Here is an 11,522-nt window from a genome sequence, read left to right as displayed (position 1 = left end):
TTTATTTTAAATTTCAAAATATTTGTTATCTACAAAGCTCTTACATAATTAAAAATATCACAGTCATTGAAGAAAGATTTGTATTTGTGTATAAAATCATAGAGAGCTGAAAGACAGTGGCTTTATTTGCCGCATTATATAAGCTCTACCATTTTCCTTTACATAAAAAAATCAGCTAAAGGTCTTCAGTTTGTCCTTGAGGTGGAGATCGAAATTCGCTCTCTTGTTATATAGGAAATAAAAACAGACTGTATGATATTAAACATCAGCTTGAAAACTTCATTCCGTCAGAATTCCAGAGCCTGGATCAACGATGTTCTGCGGCCATCGTTGCGTCACCAATACATGAGCATGTATCCGAAAACAGTACATGCAAAGCAGCTGACGAAAAGCAGCTCAAATGCTGAAACGAAAGTACATTCAAATGCTGATTCTCCCATGTTAACAGCCGGCCTGAAAAAGAAATTAGTATTAGAGAAATTCTGTGAAAAACAAAACAAGGCTATTCTTCTAAGACGGTCATTCACTCTCACTTTACGCCAAACAAATGGAATAGTGGACCTCCAAAATCCATTGCAAAGCAGCGTTCACACGAGGCCAACTATTGCGCGCAATAGAAGATCATGCTTTTTTCAAGATGTGACCGTAATGGGACAGTTGCAAATAGTTGTCCTGATGAGACAGCAGTTTGCCGTCCTCCCGTTGGGGTCACGTGATGTTCCTGAGGTAGGCGTGGCCTCCATCGTGCGCATTAGTTGGCCTCGTGTGAACTCTGCTTTGCGATGGATTTATACTCGGTCATTTATAAGATTCCAGTAAGTCACACATGCGCAGGAGAAAGATCGCGCCTGTGCTGAAAGAGCGGACAAGTGCTTGTCTGAAATGAACAAGCACTTGCTACTGTACAGTTACTGCACATGCGTGGTCTTACTGAATGGAACTAATTTTCAACACACTATTTAGAATGGCAGTTCAGTTAAAGTATGTGGAAAGAAGGGATCGTAATGTGCCTTTGAAACGAAGCTGGCGTGAAGTGCTCGTGAATGTCTGGCTTAAATGGATAGACTAAAGAATGGAAGGGTGCGATGTGCCACGATTCCATTGGCATTGCTAAAAGGGATTGTGAAATGACCATCTTAAATATGACAGAAATCACTCCATTACTAGATTTAGTAATAAGTCAACCATCTAACTCTCCGACCCGCCCTAAGGCACACGAATTTAAACCATAAAACTGAATGACCAGACCGCCGCTACAGCAATTGGCGGGAACTGTGGTTGAGTCCTAAGGGCCGTCACCGGCCACGGTACAACCCTCCCCGAAGGAAGTACGTCCCGTCATCGATGGGAGGAGCCAGATCCCCCACCTATTAGTGTACCCTCCAGGGTGGCGAGATCCAACCACCATACCGGAAGCATCTCATCCTCATTTCGAGGTGCCCCCCCGAGGGTCAGATTTAGTAATAAGTAGAATTTACAGTATTAAGTTTCAGTGAAAAAAATTATGACCCGTCAAATGAATTTAAATATGATCCAAATATGTATTAAACCAGCAATAGATTTCTACGACATTTTCACGAGTAAATTCCAAATGATCCTAGGAATTAGATTTTATTTTTCCTGTTTAATCTTTCCATTTGTTAATTATTTTTTAATGAATTCTTTCAATGTCCTTAAATTCTTTGTCGCCAAATTTTCTTACAGAAAGATCTTCCCATATTTTTCATTAGATTAAATAGAAACTGTTCAAAATTTAAACGTTTTTCCCCGTATAACTTATAAGGCATATTATAAACCAGCAAGTGAGGCGCTCTCGAAACTTTCTCGTATGCTTTTTATTAAATATATTTAAGTATTATTTACCGTAAGCCATTAAAAACAATAGAGCGAAAAAGCCTATTAGTGTGCGGTTTTTGGAGATTTTTTTTTGGGGGGGGGGATAAAATATGGAAACGTAGTTATACAAATACCGAAAGGCCGAATATGCATTTTATACTTTTTTCCGACCGTCTGAAACCAAAATCTAACAAAAACTAAAATTTCACTACAAAATCACACACCAAATTTCATATTTAAGTCATTACATTTTTTTTTAACTATCGTGTTTACAGCTTGTGAATGTACAGACCTACAAATATTCAAACCCATGACTTTTTTTTAAAAAAAAATATTGACACGCATCTATACTTTAGACATTAAATGTGTGTACCAAATATTACTCATCTAGTTCTTTTCGTTTTGTAGTTATCATGTTAACGTATATTTGAACAACTGGGCAGGCAGACTTCCTTTGAATCGATTTCGTTCAAAATATGACAGAAATTTACAAATTCAGTGAAGTCCATACACCAAATTCAATCCATCTAGCTCAAAGATTTTTGGCATTATCTTTTATAAGTAATTTTGAGATTAAAGATTGAAAGAATATTCACTTTTTAACACAATTAAATTACTTCACTATAAAGTTTGTCACAGTCGCTCATCTATGATAGAGTAAATGTATTATAAAAATATTCGGATCACATTAAATTGTGTAGATATAACTCAAATTTAGAACCAAATCTGTGAAATGGTTGAAACGGTCTGCGGTTTTACAAGCACGTTAGATCACTCAAAACTGAAAGACTTAAAAGCATTACATTTAGCATGTGATTTTGTGACTATAATTGTAGTTTTGTGTCAGATTTTGGTTATAATCAATATGAAAAAATAAAAGCGTCCAAAATGCACATTCAGTTTTCTATTACTTCTGTCAACGATTAATCGCCAAAAAATAAATTTAAATTTAAATTTAAAAAAATTACATCTTCTATTGCAAATTTCCAGTTATCATGCGAGAACATTATTATTTTTTAAGTTATTATTTGTCTTAAATAATTTAAGTCATTTACCAGTTTAAATCGGTTTGAAAGAATCACGAGGCTTCTCTACCGGTCTCTCTCTATGTAATGATATTTTAAACTCTAATTTCAATTTAATTAATTTCCAAGGTTTTATCTTAATTTAGCCCATAGTAACTTCATTCTAAAATACTCTTATTTCCTGATCCAATTCTACTTTCTGTACTTAAATAATTCTGTACTTAATCCGATTCAAAATTGCTGAATCGGCTAAAAACCGACACTTTCCCACACTCCGAGTGAAGGGACAAAATACCGCTGACGTGACAAATTCTTTTTTTAAAGTTCCCTGTGTTTCCCTTGCCTCGTCGGTTTGTGTAGCGAAAATCCCTATTGAAATATCCTTATATATAAGCACTATGGAGAAATATTTTCCCTATCAATATCTCAGGTTATGTAAGACAAGGGATAAAATATTCAAGAGATTTTTCCTCATTTCTTACTGTGTCGTTCTGTGTTGTGTGTTGCTCGTCGTTCCTGTTTGTACATAATGCGTGCTTCTCCAAGATGAAATAAAACGACGTCATGATATCGAGTCTCTTCACTGTCTTCGAAACTGCATGCTGCTTAAGATAAAAAAATGCTTATATATAATTTTTTTTACCTTTCATTTTCAATTTTTCTGGTTGGCAAACAAAGTTTTGGAGCTCGACCGATTTCGAGATGAAAAAAACGCATCGTTTTTCTAAATATCGACGCATGCGTAATCTGATAGTCTCGTGATTGTTTCAAACCGGTTTAAACTGGTTAATGACTTAAATTAAGACAATTCGTAAGAATTCAGAGAATGTATAATTTGGAAATCAAGTTGTAACTTTAGTTGGCGATAAATCGCCAAATGTGACAACCTTCTGCATTATTTTCTAATAACTTTATTTTAATTAGTTGAAATTATCCCTGAACCAACAATCTTTATGTATTAAACAAACAATATTTTAACTTGTTTGGTTTATTTTTTAAAATTGTTGCGCGAGTTGGGCAATAACACTGATTTCCAAGGGAAACACTACAACAGCAGACGACTGATATTTCTAAAGCTGTACTGTGAAATCCGACTCCAAAATAAAAAAAAAAGAGAGATAAATCGCCAATTTGTTGCCTACGCATTTTGTAGCTTCAACAATTTGTTGCCTTCAAATCGCTTCAAAAACCTCAAGCCAAAACCACATGTTATCACATGATAAAGATATTCTAAAAGGCCTAATGCATTTATTAGAAGGTCTGCTAGAAGGTTGGGATGACCACTTCTGCTATTTAGAGCAATAAAAATGAGCTATTGAGTTAAAATATGAGCAATCAAATTATTCATCCACGATGTTAAATATATGTGAAGTCCCTCAACAAATGGTAAAAATTTATGTAATGTAGCCATTTCGCAGAGGTGTTAGTTTAGTAGGTAACATGAACAGTAAGATTATAAGGAACTCGACAAAGAGCAATTTGATGTTTCTTCCACAAATCTCACATTTCTTACCATTGCATAAGATAATATCATTTCACACGGAGAGAAATATCACAATAAAATATGTAATGTTCATTCACGGATTCAAAAACCCTCCGCGCTTTTGTGCATGCGTCAGGATGTGCTTATTTAGTCAAAACAGGGTTTTTAGTTTAGTTCAGTTTAGTTTAGTTATATTAACGTTCAGTTTTAAAGCAGCACTAAGGCTATTTTGGGAACGGATCTCGTAATTTGAACCGCGGTCAGGTGACGAAGATGACACCTAGGCTGGCAATCCCTTCTCCAAACTTCCACACCACACCAGCGGGAGGACGTATGGCCCCGACGGATTTAGAGTGCTCTAGACCGGCTTAACGACGGTTCTTCAGTGGAATCGGGTCTCGAACTTGTAGCCCATCCGTTCCGAAGTCGAGATCTTACAACCGGACCATCTAGTCAAAATTGTTATAAGAGGAAATAAGAAAATGCGTGCATTTAGCAATTATACTGAACTCGGATTAGTTCCTGATTTAGAAAGTGAAAAAAGTTACTGATAATTCGTAATATTGCGGAAAATAGATTCTAATTGGCAATAAAATGATTTAGAGCAATTTTCATTTACTGCAAGGTGCCTAAACATTAAATTATGAAGAATAAATAGAAGATTTCTATTCTTAAAATATGATTATACACTTCTTTTTACAAAACAATAATTTATGTAAAAACTATGATTATTTGTTATTGAATTTTTTGATAACATTTTAAAGTTAAAACGGTAGATAATCTCGGTCATAGTAATCTATCTATCTATCTATACTTATATAAAGCACAATGTGTGTGTGTGTGTGTGCGTTGGCACTCTACAGGCCAGATCGTTCGACCTACAGCTACCAGATTTGGCACATGCATACCTTGGAAGTCGGGAATGTGCCCCTAGGGGTCCTTTTTTGAATTTTTAATTAGAATTTTAATTATTAATTAAAAACTACTTTCCCGCCCAAAAAAATCTTTTCATTTTTCCCACCGCCAAATGAGTAAGGCTTCATTTTTTCCTCCACGCTAATGAGGCTTGGCTTAACATTTTTCGGCCGAATATTTCAAACGTTTCTGTTTATTTTCTTAATGTTTGATGCATTTAAAATCAAACATTGTTAATTAATCGATCTTTCCGATTCATGAATTAAAATGAAACAGATGAATTAAAATAAAACAGAATAAAAGAAATTAAAAATTTCTAATCTGCATAGCGTTACCCCAACATAGCGTAGAAAATTCAAGAATTTGCTTTACCATAACTGGCGTTGATAATTCACGCATGAGCATTGTGTGTCCGGTTGTTGACAACTATTTTCAACGGATGAGGATTTCATTTAAATTATTTTTAGGTTAGTTTTATGCTTTTGTAATTAAATTGTATTTATGTTAGTCATATTTTTTGTATATGCTTATAGCTTTAAGTACATCGTTTTGTTTAAGTAGTTCTTTGAAACTGTTTTCGACCGATTATTTCAAACGATTCTGTTTAATTTCTTGGTGTTTGATGCATTTAAAATCAAGCATTGTTAATTAATATACCTGCTCATGATGATCTGAGAAAATTTTGTTGACAAATTCTTGAGATATTACATAAATTAAGAAATATATTCTTTAGTGCCCATAAGGTTTAAATACTCTGCAACTTTGTTTTCAGTAATCATATTATTAAAAAAAAATCCTTTGTTTCAGTAAAAAATCTAAGATACAAACGGTGTTTGTGTTCGTACTCCTCCGAAACGGCTCGACCGATTTTCATGAAATTTTTTTATGTGTATTTGGTAGGTATGAGAATAGGTCGTAAAGTATATTTCACAACTCTAGGTAATTAGAGTGTTCCTATCCACGTTCACCGTACACTGAGGAGATCAACGCTTGCTTGAAATCATCGCCACTGTGACGTAATGTTGAAAAAGTCCAGCTAAAAATAAACACGCGCATCCAAATGCTACAAGATCCATCTGCTGACACATTCTCGGACCAATTTTTAGATATCGGTGTTGGAAAAGCTGCTGTCTGAAAATACTGGATGCATAAAATTGCCCACTCATTTCTGCACTATCGTTGGTTGATTCGCAAAATGCTCTCATTGACCGCATATTTCCCGATGTACGTACACAATACATAAATCATGCGTGGCTGGCAGAAAGAGCTATTTTGGCAGCAAAAAATGTGGACGTCGACGATTTAAACTTCAAGAGACAGCAATCGTTCCCAGGTGACTTGGAATCATACAAATCGATCAATGCAGTTTGCGATGCTAACGGAGCGAGCTGTAAATTATCCATCATAGTTTTTGAACTCACTGGATTTGCCAGGCATGTTACCACACCTTCTACGACTGAAAGTTGGATCCCCCGTTATTTCACTTCGGAATTTGAACCCACCACGGCTGTGCAATGGCACGCGATTGGTCATTAAAAAATTGAGGAAAAACATTGTCAAAGTCACAATTTTGAATGGCAAATTCCGAGTCAAAAATGTATTGCTGCCACGAATTCCAATGATTCTCCCAGACGTGCCAATTGAATTCAAACGCGTTCAATTTCCTATTAGATTGGCCTTTGCAATGACAATCAATAAGACGCAAGGCCAAATAATGTTTGCGGCTTAGATTTGGGCACACCATGTTTTTCACACGTGGCATGTTTTCGCGTGGGCAAACTATCGAGCTTATTTGTGTTGGCTAAAGACGGACTGACAAAAAAAATCGTACACTCAATGGCTCTTCGAAATGAATATTGTTTTTCTTTATTTCATTTTTACACTTTAGGACAAGAAATATATTACTATTTTCACTTTACGTTTAACTTTTAAGAGATCAAACAATTTATATGTTCGTTACGTTAATGAAACACATTGTATTGAGAAAATGAATGGTTGGTGTTTTTTAGTTTTTATCGGCGATCATCGTCTACAGTGCTCCATTCCTCTTTCTGTCATAGATCCCATCCCTACACACTTACAATACATTCTTGAACAACCAAAATATTCAATAAAAATAATTTATAAGGCAGAACAACATTTGCCGGGTCAGCTAGTATTATTATATTAATTGCAGATTAATCCTTTCCACTATAATTTAAAGCATAAATTCTACGGGAGCTAACAGAAAATTAGAGAGAAACATATCACGTTATGACTGAAGGCCTTTATAATATTATGAGTAAATTATATGACTATCAAAATTTGAAGTTTTAAAATATTTTAATTAAAGTAGGAATTACATAAAATATTTAATTATTAAAATTTTAACAAACATTAGGATTGGCAAACCGGCTGGTCGTCAAAGGCGGCTAGCATTATATAAGATATTCTTTGTGAAACACCTGGAAGCATTTTTTGCCACTTAAATTATCCGTATAAGCAGTCAATACGCAAATTGGAATTAAAATAGCACAGTCAGAAACGACACTCGCATACATATGGGAAAAAATGAACGATAAAGTATTTAATGAGGCGGAAATCAAGGTCAAAGAATGACGAATTCCGGAAGTGCTCCTTAAAGTGGGTTCTATTGCGCGCAATAAAAAGTCACACCCACTTCAGGAAAATCACGTGACCGCAATGATACAATAGCACATAGTTGACATTTGCCATTGTTCCACCGACGTTGTCTCAATTGTTCACCCGAAGACAATACAGGGACAACAGCAGCGATACAACAATTGCGCGCAATAGTTGGCCTCGTGTGAACTCACCTTTAGAGAAATAGAATCGTCGAAAAGTGCTATAGTCTGTGTATTTTCTGTAGGCGGTTCAAGGTCACATTTCTACCTCGTTATTGGTTGTCTTGTGGCAGTAACGTGATAGAAAATACAGACTATAGTCTGGGGATATTGAAACGAACAATACAGTAGAGGCAAGTTTATTTTCATGGAATTCGGACGTGACTAGTGAACCAACAAAAGATTAAAGGAGTCTTAAGGAGTGGGGGGGGGTGAGAAACCACCTCTAAACCAGTTCTCACATCAGCCGGACAGAAGGGATTTACTGAAAAGCAAGTAGTTAACCGGACTTGTGGACTGAACAGTATAGAATCGCCGGGTGGATACAGGTGGAGAGGTGACCTTGGTTGCAGGTGGCCTTATATAATTGAAGGTTAGAAACGAGTTTCGACCCGGAAGGATCGATCAGAAAAAGATCAGAGAAAAGACGCTAGACAAAATTGGGCATACGAAACAATATCTTTTTGGTTTGCACATTAGTTTAAATACGCGATAATTCATTCATAAAATATCATAACAAAATGTATTATAACATGAACCGCAAATGTAATGTTAGTCGAATCTCGCATCGCTGTAAGAACTATAATTCATAATTTCCATACAATAAAAATATATTTATATGCAAATCGTAGAATTTTTTAAAGGTTCTCTCTGGTGAAGCTATTTTGATTCTTTGATCAAATAATTTTAAATAAGATCTATAACATAAAATAATATCCTTGCAATTACAAGCTATTGTTCTTTCTTGTTACAAAAACAATATTTTAATCACAAGCTTTCTCTCCAACCAACGATTAATAATAAAATCTGAAACTTGAAATCGATATTTATACCCAATTTATGGATTTCAAAAATAGAATCTTCTGCCTGTATTTCATACATTTATTTTAAAGGAAAAAAATCGTAAGAGCATTTTAAATTAAAAATATTTTTTAAAAATGTTTTTCAAAATTTAAATATAAATTGTAAAAACATAGAAACTATACATTCGAAACAATTTTAGTCGAACAAATTAAATTTTTCATTCCAAACAATACTTCAATAAAGAAAAGAATTAATTACCTTGAAGTTCTGATGTTCTGGTTTTTATTTCTAATAAAATCATTTACACAACTGCTGAACGACAATCTTTTCATAATGACGTCACTTCACAGAAATCGTTTTCTGAAAAGAATAAAAATATTGTTAATCGTGGAAACTTGCTTTTATTCAATCAGAAAAAAAAATTTAAATGGATGCGTTCGGCAAGAAATGCATCTGCTATTACTCAAAATAAGCAAACAAAAAAATTGTTTTTTCTATTATGTTTCTTTTTGCTCATTTAAAATCTGTTTTCAGATTAATATCATAAAAGAACTTATTAAATAAAACTTATTTAAATAGAATGCTAGAAATATTACACAATATTTTTATTTCTGTTTCTAGAAAACTGACAATTGTTTAAGAAAATTAATCAATTTCGAATAGATATGTAATTAATTTTTAAAAAACAATTTTAATGTTAGCTAGCAAATTACAGAGATATGATTTTTGAAGGAAATGGATTATTTCAAATACGGATTACACACCATTTAATTAACAAAGATTTGAAAGTAAAATAGATTTAAATGTCATCAGTTGAGTATTTAATTTGCTTTTATTTATTTCATTTTTTTTTTCTTGAATCCAATTCGTAAGCTATTAATGAATAAATTAGTAAACGAAAATTTTCATTTACTCATGTATGTGATATTTGTTTATATTACTGGTATAATCTACTCATTTATTTATAAGAGAAAAATTAAAGGCGTTTCGAATCTTTTATCCAAACGCTATAGCAGGGTAATGTTTTAAGATTGGAAGTTACGCCTTCGAATATTGCTTTTAAAAGTTCCTTCTTACTTTTAGAAACGATAACTTGCAAACTAAAAATGCATTTAGGCTTAAAAATACATTTAAAAATTTATAAGAATTAGAAGAAAAATCGTTTGGAAGTAAACTTGAAATTTCTGAAAAATTGTTTTGAATTTTGATATGATACAAAAATGATATTAAGCGATTATATGCTTTGGAGTTATTGAGAAAAAATTTTTAAACGCCAATTAATTTCTAATTAAAAATCTTTTTAAAATTTTGAAAAGTCTTTTCTCATTCAGTACTAACTTCTCAAGAAGCAATGATTAATTCCAAAGTTTGTAGCTCTAAATCAGACAGACTGCAATGCTGAACTTTTTTTGGACGATTTTTAAACATGCATGTTGGAATTTCCAGATAGCATGCCTATTTAAAAACATTATATTACTTTCAATTCGATTTATGGTTAATTTAATCTTATACAAAGCTAAATATAAGAATATTTACAAAAGTAATTTATTAATGAATGAATAAAATAATACTTTGAAATTAGTAAATTCTATTGAGTCACAAATATAACGAAACCATTTTTTATTTGCGATTCTAATTCTGAAAGAACTGGTTCAAATAATTGAAAATGTATGTGAAATTTTTTTTCATTTGGCGTAAATAAACATAAATAAATTCTAAAGAATTCAGAAATCAATTAATCCAAAAACGTGCAAGAACACGTGTTTCTACTTTGATAAAAGCATTCTTATCAACATAAACAGAATAGTATTTCGGTCAATATGAGAATATTATCTAATAAAGCATTTCAGTTCCTAAGAAACAGAAAACTCGGATACAACATGCAAAAAATTTCGAAAAGAAAAAATATTAAATAAGTAATAGTACTTACTTCAGAAGACAGCTGCCCAACGTTGTTCTGTCGTCCTGAACAATACCTGCACCTGCGCAGTATTTTGCAGCCCTTCTTGAAATGACCTTGTCCTGGACAATCTTGTTTACTAGATAAGTACAAAACTAGTTTAACTGTAAGGGGAAATTACGACCCATCCCCGGTTTCGTAGAACTTTCCCTAGCTTTGAATAAATATTTGTCATTTATCCTGCATAAGAGGAATAAGATACACAAGATATTCAGTCTGTTCCAATGAATGTTATACGACGAAACGGCGAATCTTAATTTCAAACTCCTCGCATTTGGAATTAGAAATCCTATTTGAAGTATATATCTCAATTGTGTATTCGAAATTGCGTCGGTACATGCTCTTGTGAAAAATAATAAATGAAAGAACAATGGAAATTTAATTTCAGAATCGTCTGCGCTTCTTGCAGATGTGAGATAATCGGGCAGATGGCATGAATTCTGATATTTGTATATGAATGTCATGTCACGTGATTTTCACTTTTGCAGATACTTGATTGATGTATTTTCAAATTTTGACTATAATTTTCTTGGATAATTGCGCCCCCCCCCACTCTTTGAGATATAACTATTTGACATGTTGATTTGTTAAAAAAAAAAAAAAAAAAAAAAAAAGAATGAACGCATCTTTCAACATTTTCAATAATCAACAGTTAA

The 11,522-nt window shown here is 33.2% G+C and overlaps 1 long non-coding RNA gene across 1 annotated transcript; it reads right to left on the bottom strand.

The window, feature by feature from the left end:
- On the bottom strand, positions 1-11,276 carry LOC129957455 (uncharacterized). The gene is made up of 3 exons (XR_008782768.1): positions 10,837-11,276; positions 9,165-9,266; positions 1-453 (listed from the first exon to the last, which is right to left on the bottom strand). It is a non-coding gene; the product is annotated as an uncharacterized LOC129957455 (long non-coding RNA).
- Between the last annotated feature and the right edge of the window lie 246 nt (positions 11,277-11,522).

The sequence above is a fragment of the Argiope bruennichi genome, chromosome 11, assembly GCF_947563725.1.
Source record: "Argiope bruennichi chromosome 11, qqArgBrue1.1, whole genome shotgun sequence".
In the NCBI taxonomy this organism is placed as follows: domain Eukaryota; kingdom Metazoa; phylum Arthropoda; class Arachnida; order Araneae; family Araneidae; genus Argiope; species Argiope bruennichi.
This window is presented reverse-complemented; position numbering and strand designations above follow the sequence as displayed.